Source organism: Pieris napi, chromosome 3 (assembly GCF_905475465.1).
Source record: "Pieris napi chromosome 3, ilPieNapi1.2, whole genome shotgun sequence".
NCBI lineage: Eukaryota > Metazoa > Arthropoda > Insecta > Lepidoptera > Pieridae > Pieris > Pieris napi.
The window spans coordinates 6281246-6296422 of NC_062236.1; the positions used below are offsets into that span (position 1 = coordinate 6281246).

The 15177-nt window shown below is 31.1% G+C and overlaps 1 protein-coding gene across 1 annotated transcript in view; it reads left to right on the top strand.

The window, feature by feature from the left end:
* Positions 1-3688: 3688 nt before the first annotated feature.
* Positions 3689-15177, top strand: part of LOC125063333 (estradiol 17-beta-dehydrogenase 11-like) — a 40527-nt gene continuing 29038 nt past the window's right edge. Inside the window, exon 1 of the mRNA XM_047669734.1 lies at positions 3689-3899. The gene's annotated coding sequence lies outside the window, so the exon portion shown is untranslated. The remainder of the gene's footprint in view (positions 3900-15177) is intronic.

A 15177-nucleotide genomic window follows, 5' to 3' on the forward strand; every position in this document is an offset into this window, starting at 1 on the left:
ACAAAACACTGTCTATCAATTTTCTTTTATCAATTAATAACAACTCAAGCTAAATTTAGTTTTTCAAGTTTTCATTATATCTAAACGGCTAGATCATTTTAAATTATTTAAATATTAAAAACGTAATAGTAAGAATGTTTCAAGAGGTGATTGAGGAAATCCGTAAGAAGAGAATCTCAACTTAGTAAGACAAAATCGCTTCACGCTCAACGCTTGTATGTTTTTTCATTAGAATTTCGATATGAGACTTGAAAAAAGATAATATATATATATAAAGATAAACAAGATTCTCATTACGCCCTCTATGTTAATGACGATATATCAATACCGTTTTTAACGGATTCAGGTTAAAAAACTTATTTTTATTGTGACTTCAACGCAGTACAAAAGATGTCGCTATTAACTATTAGAAAGGCGACAAAAATGAGTCTTTAAGCTCCAATTACGCGTCTAAACATCTCATCAAAAGTGTAATGTAGGTTGTTTTTATAAATAAATAATAATATAAAAATTGCATTTCGTTATTTAGATTAACTTTAAACTAGAAAAGAGTTTGAGATAGAATTGTAATAAATATAAAACCATGGTTAGGTTAGCGCCATCTAGTTGTCTTTTTATTTTTTAGGGCCCTTGCATTCCATTTTGTTCAAATTTATATTACTTTAAATAATTAGTGTATCTATGACCGGGTAGATGACGTTGACAAGCTACAGGTTACACAAACGGTGGATCGTGACAATAGTTTGAGGTTAACATTAAGTACATGTTATTATCTCTGCAGCCCCATTGGAATTACGGTAATTTATTTAAACATAATTCATAATAATTTATACAATATTTAATGCTATAGACATACAAAGGCTTAAAAATAAAAATTGTCCTCCTCAAAGTGTACTTATAAATTAACAAAAGTATGTATTTTTTTACCCAAATTTATCGTAGCTGGTTTTGCTGCAAGTCAGCTTAATAACTATTCTAACCATTTGTTTGCGTTTTAGAAGGTCACAAGTTCGACTACTGTAGGTACCAGAAAGGATTACTCCATCCTTCAGAACCAACATTACCTATTGTCGTAATATAAGTTTTTACACATTTACCAAACTTACACCATAACGCAGTGTTTTTACCTAAATGTTTAATGAATGTTAAAATGTAAGTTCACTAAAAAGGCGAAACCCAAAATAACAAATCAATATTAACGACGTTAGCTCTCTCTCTTTAACCACTATAAAATACTTTTTTTAGGGCTTACGAATATTACCCTAATTCATAGACTCTGCAACATCACAGCACACTTTTACCACCTAGTTTAGTAGTCCTTTCTACGCCGTAGAAGTTTTTACTACGCATCGTACTGTTTCTCGTTGATGTAGAATTAAGATATTATATATTTAACTTAAATATAACATATAATAACAGTGGCACTATGTTTTAAGAACTGGGCCTCTGATTTTTGTATCTGTTTCGTGATCATTTGTTTTCTAATAGGCTTTTTGGGTCTAGGACGGTATCCTTTCCTTTTCCGTACGACCGATTGTTAATTACGCACAGCCGGCTGTCGAACCTGCGACCTCAGGAATGAGAGTCGCACGCTGAAGTCACTTGATCAACACTTCTCTTGTTGCAATGCTGTAAAAAAAACCCCGCTTCTCTATATGAGGTATTAAGGTTACAAAGTAAATTTTTTGTAGACTTGCTTTTTCACAATTTAAGATTGAACTCAGTGGCTTCAAAATTTAACCATACGTTAAAGTCATGTAAAGTTAATTAACAATATGTTTGACTAAACACGTGCACATTAAGCGCATCAATATAAAAATTCTTAGAAATTACTTCAATTAATTATAGATTTGAAATAATATTGTTTTTTTATTTCTTTATTTTCATTATAACCCATTATTTCCTCGTGTTACGTACCATACGTACCATACTTACCTATAATAGCTTATATTATACGTAAGAAATACAAATAATTTGTTATTAAGCATTATAATCCAGTCATGCTCTGCACCGTTTAAGGTAAAGTAGGTACCTACTCTTTTGTCTCTTACCATAACATTGTACTAAAGGTATGCTAAATAGAGACAGAAAATATCATAAAACAGTATAAATTGCACTGATTTAGTCTTTATGATATTAATAAGCGTTTCAATTAAAGGCGGAAACATACTACCTAAACGCGACGCCACACCACGCCATCCGACGCATGTCAGTACTTATCAATCCCATATATTTAATATGGTCAGATGCACATAGACAACACGCCATGTGATCACACGCTGTAACATCCAATCGATTTGGATCGGCGTGTTGTGGATGTTGTGATGATGACGTCATGCGTCAATGCCTTCGAGTTTTTGACACGAATGTCAATTTATATACTTAGATATTTTTGGATTTATTTGGCGAAATGAACGACGAACAATTAATTGAGTTGGTGAAGCAATATTCTGTTTTATATGACATGAGATTACCTCAATACAAGGACAAAAACAGGGAGTTAGGATGTTGTTAGTTAATACAAATAACCTGCTAATCAATTCAGTTTATTAGAAAAATACAGGGTTGGCCAGAAAGATTTGCGAATTTGAAAAAAAAATAAAAAAAAACTAAATACAATACACAAAATTTTTTATTTCAATTAAAATAGACATCTGGGAAATTTTTTTCTTAAAAATAACATCATCCAGGTGTGCACCATTGCGCTGCAAACATTCCTCGAATCTGAACCTCAAATTGGTAAAAACTTGCTGGCACATTGCGCGGGGAATAAATCAGCTAAATGACTTTTGAATTTGCAAGCGTGTCGTGGTGTCGCGTGTTGGTAATGTGCACGATGGACATCGGGTGTCGACACGACACGTCGCGTCACGTTTTAGTAGTATGTTTCCGCCTTAAATGATCTTGAGACTTCTATTGACATTTTCATTATCATCAAATGGCGCCACCCTTATGTCGAAAGAAACAACAAATATTTTTATTGGCAGAAACATTTTATAGGAATACATATTATAGACCGTTATCGTATCAATATTATCTGTATCGCAAGATGGCCTTCAATCTTTGGGTAGCAAAGGAGATTACGTATAATATGCTTGGGGCATAAGCACTGTAGTATGCTATTTGACATACCAATTACATTGCCAAATATTTTAATAACCGGGTACATACTTTAGAAAGACCGAGTTTTAAAGATTACTAATTTATTTGTTAATATTGATTTACTTCAAGGCCTTCGTTTGTTACGCACAATGACCTGAACCTACTTTTCGTATAACAAACAAAAGAAGTCACGTGCCTGTTTCCGCTAATATCCTTTATAGGAGTTATTAGTCTACGAACAAGGACCGACCCGGCATAAGATTGAACATTTACAAATGGCAGCTCGCTAACAAACGTCAAACTATATTTTCTGTTTAATTTATTTTTAGTTTTTCGTCTAAGGTACGGTAATTTTTAATGGATGTCGACATATCACATCTGTATTTGTTACCGTTAATCACAGTTAATGAGAGAGATAGTCTAATTTACAAATACAATATCTTCTTTGTGTCAAATGTCGACTGAGCAATGACATAATCATCCCTCTGTCAAATTTTGTTAGTTGTCAACTTAAGGGAACCTGCGCGAAGGTCACGATCTCGAGGGTGCGACGATAGTTGAACCTGCGCGCGCAGTGTGCAGCAACATTTACTAGCTTCTACGCTCAGTCGATTCACAGCATCGCGCGCTGTTGCCGGCCAGTCAGACGCGACTACCCAGCAGCCGCGCAGATCGCGTTCCAAATTCAAATTACGATTTATTTTTAATAATCGTCTGTCTTGACTCTATTATCAAGATCATCGAATTTGAAGACAGATTATAGTGAGTGTAGATTATCAAAGTGAAAAAAATTATAGGTGAGTTTGTTTGAATATGTCGTGTTAATTAAATGTTGTCATGTTAGGTAAACCTTTTCGCATAGTCCATAAGATATTGGAAAGTATTTCAAGGCGATCGCGGTTCGCAGTGTGCTGACTTTGAATTCGGAAAATGCACATTTTCAGTTTGCCTCAGGCATATCACGCTGACGTTAAATGCACCATAGAAATGATGTGTAAGATAATTCTAGATGCTAAAAAGCTAAAATACGCTAACAATAATATATTTTAAGGCTTATAGGAAACTATATGAATGTATAGAAAAATATTATATTATCTAACAAAGAAAGATGGGATTGCATTTCTTTTTAAGCGAATTAAAAAAACTAAAGAAGAGGTTATACTCGTATATATTCGACGTGTAATTTTTATATTGTTTATAAGACGTATAAAAATTTTATACTTTGAATTGAGTATTTAATTATACCTTTATTATATAGGTTTATAAATTATAGTTTTATAAGTTCATGTCATAAAACTTTTCAAAGAAGTTGGTACTAGATTACTTAATTGCACTACGAACTAGCAACGAACTGCTTACAAATAATTTCTTATTGATATTTGCGCAAACCACTCAATACCGAATCTTCTCTGGGCCAGGGGCAAAATATTTTGTGAGCGCGAAGTACGAAATATTTCGAAAGTCGATTGTCAAGTTTAAATTTCATAAAAAAACTGACAATTACTTTTACGCAACTAATATTCACAAAATTGGTGACACTTCGAAACTAAAGATTCAAATATTCAGAAAAAGAACAAATAAAAAATACAAGCTGCATAACACTCATATTATATATCTATAGCAATAGTCTTTTGTCTTTTAAAACTCTTTGCACTATTCCATCGATTCGGTAGATTTAAAAAAAGAACGACATGACGTCGTTTTTAACTGAAAATTTAGTTTGACTGTAGGTGGTAAAAAATTATAAAAGAGTTTTAAACGAATTGTTTCTACTGGTAATGTATAATTTCATAGAGTAGGTATGCTGTTTACTTCATAGTATACTAAAGATCAGGTGCAGGCTGCAAGTTATCGTATATTAAGCAACGCAAGGCCGTTTCGACCAGTCTCATTGTAGGTACTTTACTTACAACATCGCGTCGTTAGATGAACATAATAGTAATGAAATTTATCAGTAAAATCATTCCAATGTACTATTAACTGTAATAAACTAATCGTAATTAATTTTAGGGACTTAAAATTTTAATACCCATCAAAACATAAAGTAAGAAACGGGATTAAAACTTAATCCTTATCTTGCACATCACTCGTAACGTAGAATAATTAATAAAGATATTCCTTATTAATTATAATCACTTCGATTTTTCGATGGCATTAAAGTAAATTGTACTTATGAATAAAATCGTTTTTATTTATTGCTTCATATCAAGGCTGTGTGATCCAAAAGGAGTGACCTACAATGTCAAAAGGAAAAGTTTTTACGAAACAATCGAGGCTTAAATTTTGACAATACTGGGAATATAATAAAGTCCTAATTCTCATACATAAATGGTTTGTATAAGCACGACTTAGAATACTAGCTTTACTTTTACTCAAAGTGCGTAATAAACACCTCAAGGGGCATGGGACACACATTTTTGCGTTTAATTGATAATTTTTGAGGCCGGATCAAACTTCCGTAGGAACTAATTGTTGCTTCATCGGGATGTGCAATTCTGCGGCTACTAATCAGCTCTCGAAGTTTCCAATTGTTTAGTAATGCACTTTGTTTGACTGAGATTCGAACTCTCACGCAACAGAATAAGAATGACAAGCATTTTTAAATGCATACAACAAAATGAATACGTTGTAAAAATGTTATCATAACTGTATAAGTTAATTGCAAAGTGAATGTGCATTTTTTAAATAATGTTAATATTTTTGTACAGTTTTAAAATGACTAAATGTAAGGTTATTTTAAGGCCACTTACATTTTGATGGTTTTCCGAACTCAATTTCTATAGCATCGGTTGCCATAGCAACGTAAATCAATCTGAATTCTATCTGCATTGATTGCCTAAACTATGACAAAACTATAAAAACTAGAATAAATGTCATAATATGCAAATCGCATTTGTATTATGAAAGGAGTTGCTTCGTGGAAACATTAAATTGATTAATGTGTTATTTTTTAATTAATTGTAAGAACAAAATAAGCATGTTTTAAAAATATAATTGCAATTACGAAAGAGCTATAACTTGAGCAAGTTTGTATTGATAGTTAATATTTGTGGGTCATTGCCAGCTCGCATACGTGTTTGATGCTATTTATTTGAATACTATGTATTACATAATCCTTGAATATTTGCTTAAATTCTTGTTTAACATTTAGTCATCCAATATTTCTAATTAGACATTAACTATTCACTAAAGAACAGTGCAACGGAGATTTTAACGTAAGATAATTTGACGATTTAATTACGATTAGGGCTTTAGATGTTAGGTGCTGATTAGATCTATGGTTAACTAATTAAATTAATTACTTTAAAGTTACGTTTGAACGACTATATAGGGTGTTTAGTAAGTTTACCTTCCATTTATATATTCTAAAAATAGTTTCTTAATCACTAAAACTCTGCCTTTATATTAAACGTGGGTTTAAGTACGGTCTTCGTTAACATGGTTACGATGGTATTTCATATAAAAAGGGGTGTATATATATATATATATATGGTATATATATGGTTACCATGGTAACGAATATCGTGCTATATACTTAGCCACGTAGTTAGGTCACGTTTTTAAACGACCGTACTAGTCCTTCACTATTGTGCCTCCGTCATACATTTTATTTAAGATTTCTTTGTTTTATTCGTAAATACATCTTAACTGACCTTTTTTGTTGTGCCCTTGTCCTTATCTGTTTAACTTTTAACGAAGGATATTAAAGGTTATTTTCATACATATAAGTAGATAGAATTAAGTTGATTTGTGCGAAATAGGCTTGAATATTACTTTTTTATATAGAACAGGGGGCTACCAGGCAGGAGGCTCACTTGATGTTAAGTGATACCGCCGCCCATGGACCCATACACTGAAGGCTCCTACCACAAGTGCGTTGCCGGCCTTTTAGGAACTGGTACACTCCTTTCTTGAAAAATGTGCCCTGAATCGACTTTTAGTATCATTTTTTTTAATGCTACATATTAAAGAAAATTCGGTTAAGTGTGTAAGTGTGCAAGTGTGCTAAATGTTATTGAATCAAATCGATTTAAAAAAAAGTTATCTGTGAGATCCTTATTTTTATATGTAAAGTTCAAAATATATTTTTTTTACTTCTATGCGATAAAATACTTGTATAGTCTTGCAAAGTTTAAAATTGGTCTATGATAGATTGGGCATTAGCATGTCACAAACATATGATTTGGTTTTTTAATTATGTTTCATTGTCTTTGAAAAATATTTGTAATTTTGCCCTTACCTGTTGTATAATTATCACCGGTTCTGTCGAAAAAAATATTATTTAATGTTTTTCATTCAAATAAAAGTTATACTTTTCTTTCTATGCCTATTTTTAAATTGGAAATATTTATTATGCTAATATCCAGCTGAGTGCATCGGTCAGAGAAAGTATGAGAGAAAGTTTATAACGAAAAAGAAATACCGAAATTGAACGGCACTTGTACTAGTTAAATAACTGGTTTGTCAAACTTCAAATTTATAACCATTGCTAGGTCATATATATCCGACAGCACAAAAGAGTAATTTATTAAATCAAACAATATTTTTTAATAAATAGGCAAATAATTCTAAATCTTTTTATTAAATGTATTCTATGTTTAATCATTGATGATGACTTTATTGAATTTATAAGATTTTTTTTATTAATATAGCATACCATCTTCTGATCTCCTATGAGTATCACTAAATACTTATCTGTATTGGGTCTGAAAAAAAGACCAACGCGAGAGCAGACGCAACTCATGAAGCACCCCTGCTTCTTACCCCTGAGATTCAGAGTCGAATACTATCAGGACTAAGGACTGTCGTATCTCAAAAAAAACTTATTGAATTTGGTATCAATAGATAGACTGAATCACAATCTAAGTTAAAATAATATTTAATTTACAAAAGATTGGCGCTCGGATATAAAGAAAAATACAAGATTTAATCTGACAAGCTCTTATATTCAAGCTTAACAAATATGAATCTCTTCATATATATAAGAAACATAAATTTTTAAATTATAAAAAGGAAGAAGGAAATCAATGAAATTCAAAGTGTGAATGGTGTTTCAAAATTCTATTTTATAACGTCAACGAGTAGCTTAATGTGTTTATTATACATAATATTTTTACCTCACTAGATATTTCTAAATAAATTAATGCGACTGACGACAAAAATCCATACTAATATAAAGAGAAAAGATTTATATTTTTAACGCAACGAATACCTAACCTCACATTTGGGCTGATTTCACTATTACAATGTATGTAATATAGACTATAATCCAAAATAAATATCCAGCCATGTGAGACCGCAGTTAAATTTAAATTACGTTACTATTCGTATGTCATTTACCTACTGTAGTATTATTTTGTGCGTAAAACTACCTAATTAAACCTTTACTTTGACTCAATATTGGCTCTTATGTTTATTGAAATAAGACTCTCTTATAAACAAAGGAACGTCACATTTTTATAGGTTACTGCCATAAACGTCTCCATCACCATAAACGTCTTTATTACTGTGTGAGAGTGTTTAATTCGTCTGAATTACTCAGATACCTCACTGTATTGCTGAGTTCAAAGCGGTACTCAGAATTGGTATATTGCATTTATATTGTCGATCTAAAATTCGCTGGGTGTAATATGATTTAACAAAATAATTATTTAGTAAATTAATGTACAAAATATTTTGTACCTAGATCTTATCTAAAACATATTTTTTTTTTTAATTTTATACTTTGTTTTTAAAGTTTATAAGGCTGTATATTATGCTTCATTCAACTAGAACTATTAATTTCAACCAAATACTAGTTCTGATTTTAAAATCTAACGCTATTTGTTATGTACTAAAATTTTTTGTATAAGTTATGGGAAAGCTATATAAATTGTTGTAAAAAGTAATTTGTGTTAAAGGTCGTAGGTATATTATTTAAGTTACAATTTTTTTAATTTGAATTAAAATTTGTAATATATTTTCACTTTATGCATACACAAGTTGGGTTTATAAACAAATACACATTTCTGCGCCTCATATGGCTTGTTCAGTTAGTCATCCTGAAAACATAACAAAAAGACACATTAATTATTTTTATTAACACAGTTTTATAATACATAGCTAAATTCGTAACTTTGTCTATTTTGGATAAGAAACCAAGACAACATTTATTACTAACAAAAACAGAAGTTATTTTTAATAATACCTACTACACTTTTATGTATACATATTATTAACATCTAATATATAAAATTCTCGTGTCACAGTTTTCGTTGCCATACTCCTCCGAAACGGCTTGACCGATTTTGATGAAATTTTTTGTGCTTATCCGGTATCTATGAGAATCGGCCAACATCTATTTTTCATCCCCCTAAATGTTAGGGGTAGTCCACCCCTAAATTTTTTTAAATATTTTTTAGAATTTTTTTTAAATATGATACAACATTAAAAAATACATACAACCCCTAATTTTCATCCCTCTACGATCAACCCCTACTTTTATTATAAATGATATACATGGCAAAACGACGTTTGCCCGGTCAGCTAGTATCTTATATGAATCTAGAAATTTGTGATAAAACATGATTATAATTAATTTTAATACCATAATAGTTTAACTATATTCTGACTTGTATTCAGCTGTTGAAAGAGCAATTCTGACGTGGAAACAAAAGGTCCTCAAACCTCGAGGTCATATTGCCATAATAGCCCGTCTTTCATTTCGATCAGGAAGAAAGGCTTCTTAAAGGCTAATATTTACTCTTGTGAAGGATGCTTAACAGTGTAAACATGTTTTCACAAAGTGCAAATAAATGAGTCAATGATGTAAAAAGAAATCATTATTCACTCTTATTACAATTTACCGTTCGCTTCCTTATATATTTTGCCCTACCTTTTATACAAAAGAAATACTTAATAGGATCAAAACGGGTCTATATATCATAATTTTACAATGATTTCGTTAATTATTGCTCTCTTTACAGCTAGCGTTCATTAGTCGGATATTTGATAATTGTGTACGTAAGGTAAAAGCACACACACAAGGAACTCGATAAACAAAAGAATATCAAGATCAATGTGTAATTGTACATAATTCTAAGTATATAAGGCGTACTCGCGACTGTAGTAGAATTTCGCGTTAAAATCATAAATGTATTTTCTCAAGTGCAAACCAACGGTGTACCATAAAGCATTAGCAATAAATTTTTAATTGAATCGATGTTTTTATTTCTTTTGGAATGTACAATAAAATTCAAATTAATATCCCTTGAAGACTAAGGTAACCTTTTTGATTTAAATATTTATTTTCAATCTAGAGCTAAAAATACTAATTGGTCTGAAAGAATCATTAAACTGGTGATTAACCCACCCATAGAATAATAAATCAAATGCAGACATGTAAAACGTTTTTTATTAACCCCTTTTCGAGGATTTGTAGTTTATGGCATGTGACGCATGCATACCAATATCTATTTCAACATTTCCTTACATCAACGTTAAACTTTTCCATAAACAGATATTTATATCTGACGTCCAATTAATAATATTATTCTTTCGTGTCGAAACCTCCGTATTTCGGGGTGTTTTTGATTGCACAAGTGCAATGTTGAGATTATACGTTAGACTATTATGTAAGCCTTAGATTAGCAAAGAACACATGTTAATTTAAAGTTTTTGAAATACCTTTAAACAAAGTTTTTGACCGAAAGGATAAAAAATATTAAATATACTAGATGGCAGCACCAGATCATTAAATTCCGATACCGTTATATATTTTATATTCATCTGTCTTTCCATTTCATTTTTCTAAACGCATTCACCCGGCTACGGCCAAAGCCGAGGTTCGAGTCTCGTAGGAGACGCCCTTGCGTTAGTCGCGGTAAAACACCCATTCAGGCCGAGCTGAGCTGTAAAGGCCCTTAAGGCCAACAGCGAAAACCTCCTCACAAAAAAAAAACTTAACGCATTCCCGGCAAAGCTACGCTCGTTAAACCCCGAGCCGAGCTGTAAGCTGTCCAGCTGGACCTTCAGGCCAATAGCAAGTTACATTGATAGAAAATTCTAAACTGGGCATTAATGGTTAGTAAACAGACGGTGAACTCAACCGGTTCTTTTCATCGACCCTAACGAAGAAACAGCGTTTTTTTCTATTTAAAACAGCAGTCAGTGCCTAATAGACAATGTTATAATTGATTAAATTACTTTGATTTGTTCGACCCGACTTTGAACTTTAAGGATCGTTTTAGTAATTAATACACAAAGCTTTAATAATTAGAATCTTATTCGCTAGTTTTATCCAAAAATACAGTAAAAAACCACAAAGGTTTCCATTCTTTGTTTTCCTTTAATAAGACGTATTTCATTGTTAAATTAGCATCAGTTAGTTTAATTCAAATTAGCTTATTATTCTAAGTATTTAAACGTCTAAACTTGTCCTCATTTCGTATCTATTATTTTATTAAGGTGCTAAGACAATCTCATCTATACATACAATATGTTGTTGCATTGTCGCCACGGTTGAGTGGCTAGTCATTTATGGATGTCAATGCTCTATTGTTTTGTATTTAAAATGGCCATGATGACAATGAAGAGCCTTGACAGTGCATACCAGTATAGCCAGTAATACGATGCACCCTTAGGGTTTATTTATTTATTTATATGAGCTTGCCATCGCTTGGCACACTGATACATTGGTACAAGAAAAATAAAATAAAATATTTAATGTGACAAGAACTTAGAGGCAAACATTACATACACGATGAGATAAAAAAACAAGTCTGATGCCATTTTGAAATGTTAATGAACCTTCCTTCGTATTAAACTTGTTCATATCTCTGGGTATCATTGCAACTCGGCGGTAGATAAAACGCTGGCGTTTTATTATTAAAGTTTATATGAATATGACAAATCGTAAAGTCTTACCCATACACTTTTATGTCTACAGTCAATAGCCCATATAATACATACAATACTTAGGTAAACTTCGTTCTTGTGACAGATGCTATCGTAACATCTACTTGACATTTTGACATATTCAATAATGTTACCAACTTGTACTTGACAATTGACAAATCAATTATAGTGTCAATATTTTTATCACTACGGTTTAGAAAGCTTATAATAGGGGGGCCTCATAGCCTAGCGGTCTTATTAAGTGGCAGCTAGATGAGGGGTACCGGGTTCGATTCCCGGTTCGAGGGCAAGTTTTAATTTAATTTAAATTTGTTCTCGGCCTTTGGGAGGGTTGTGCGATACCGGGCGAGTGCTTAAACCGTACATGAAGGACACGGTCGAATTTATAAAGACAAGCAAGAATTATAAAAAATCCTATACTTGACGCTGGCTAATGCACAAATCGTGCCAGAGCCATTAAAAAAAAGCTTATAATATGGATTTAATCTCAACAGCTTTAAGGTTAAAAGAAACATTTGAATAATAATTGGCATGTGGTCATGATATATTCGTGATTAACACATATGAATGATTATTTTCATAAATGATCGTTTGTAAATATTATAGTGACCTTCGGTGTGATAAATGTACTATTAGGGATGCCAAGTATATAATATAATTTAAAGGTAGTACTTAAAAAAGTTTTAAAACATTTCTACAGTGAATATATTTAGTGTCAATATATTATTAAAGTAAGATATATAAGTTAATAAGTACTAACAATATATATTTAGTAAATAAAAATTATTGAAGTTAAACTTCTTCAGGCGCGTTATGAAAAATTTATGAGAGTGAAATTTTACAATGCGCGCGCACCGTGACACAAAATTAACAGAATGAAGTTGCCCACGGAAGATGCTACGGCATTGGACATAATTTAAAAACAACATTCGAATAATAATATAATTTATGTTACACTTAATGTAAGAGAATAATAATAAATAAATACTTATTTTTTTATTTAATTTTTCAAATGTAAACTGAACTTTATTGACTATAATTTAGACTTTATTGTAATTAATTATTTGCATGCAATCAAAAACTATTTTTAATAATGCCAAAGAAGTATAACTTCTTACGCGCGTACATAAGTACACGCACCCTTTTTTCATCAGTTAGAGTACCTACCACTATTTCTAAACGTCATCTTATGACGTCACTAAGAAAATTCGACGTACTTGGATTGATATACCAAAATCTTAAATTGAAATCTAAATCTACATCTACACAGCCTACCTTTAGTACACCCTAGTAACTACATACCAACATATGGAAAATTTCGCTATACTACCTCATAGAGACTGTCCGGAATAAAAAGCAAGTTCTCAAGTTTTCCTCTCTATAAAAACCTTAGACTTAAATGATAAAACGCTGGACCAATTCGAGTTAGTTTTTAAAAAATAAAAAAAATAACTCGAATTGGTCCAGCAGTCTTCGAATTTCATTCAATTCATTTTTACTTAACAGGTGATTGTAATAAAGCTTTGGCTTATATTTTTAATCACATCGGTAGCCCTAGTTCAAACACAGTTTGTGCAATGATTGCATTCACCGACGTCATTGCGACACGGTATGTATGAAGTAGCATACCCATGGTTTTCTACAATTTGTACCAATACGTTCCATACGAAGTATTTGAACTTCCGTCCAGTCTTCATTATTTATATTGTTGCGGGTATATAGATATATAAATAGTTATATAGTTACGAGAAAGATAACGGACTCGGCTTATAATTTTTCTTCTTTAAAAGGAAAAACGCTGAATAAATCGTCAAACATTGGTATGTAAAAAAAAAACTTATTTAAAATTCAGCATTCGTAAGGAAGAAGCTGATTGGAACAAGAAATAATTTAAGTTTACATTAGTAAATACTATTCAGTTGTACCTTATTTTAATTTCGGACCAGTACTTCCTAAAATAAGCTTACAAACAAAATATTTAGCTAAGTAATATTAGTAGTAGGTATAGGGACAATTTATAAAACTTGTTATTCCTTAGAAAATATATTTATCATTCAATTCAATTTAGCACCACCAAAGTCAATTAATGGAAAATCTTAAAAATACTCAGACTTTTTTTAATTATGTCTATACGGTGTGAAAAATTTAACACATCCTTTCTTCTTGGAAACCCGAAACATTAATACCGACTTATGAAAATAGATACCTACTGTACGAAATTGCGGATAAGATTTAAAGTAATAGTGTAATTCTATTATTAAATTTAGTACATTATAATACTAAATTGATTACATATTTCTTAGTGGCTATCAAACTATTTAACCACCTTCCCAGAAATTGTAGATCACTGACGTGTAATGCTTTCAAGCCTTCAAGGGGAAGGTGATTAAATTTCTAAAGGCAAGGTAGGTGCCTTTCTAGCGTCGGGGAGTATATAGTAGGTTTTGACAACAGTTAAAACTAACTTAACTGTTGTTTTTATTATGACATTTCGATAATGAATATGACATTTGCATAACTATTTTTAAATTAGCGGTTTTTTTATAATTTACCAATCTGAATGGAGCACTTTCTTTGCAAATAAACGATTTATTATTATTTTAACGCGATTCAAAAAAGCGTCAATCTTAATTGAAACACAAATATTTACAGTGTTCGTCTGTTAAGAAATAAGAGCAGAAAAAGTTGCAGAGTTAAAAATAACTGTACCTGTCAAACTGGATATATAATTGTGTGTTATTGTGCGTCTTCTCACCGCCAAGCTCTCATTTTGCTACAAATATCAGGTTCCAGACATTATTTAATTACTTCCACATTATTTTTTTTAGTTTCCGGAATCCTTGCAAATAGTCACTGAGGTGTTAACTAAACTAAACATTATCTTCACAATAAAACTGTTTCTAAGAATCAAACAAGTAAAAAAAAATCATTTTATATTTTAATCATATTACTTTCAATATCTTAATTTTGAGACTATCAAATGTTTTCCTCATTTTTAGTAAATAAAAACTTTTTTGGAAATATATATTTTTTGTTTTTAAATTATGTCCACTGTAATTCTATAGTTTAAAACATTAAATTGAAACTGTAGAAAATGTACTATATGTGATAAGATTTTATTAAAGTGCTTTTTATGTTCCTAATAGTACTTTATAACACTAGTTTTCAAATAAACGTCAT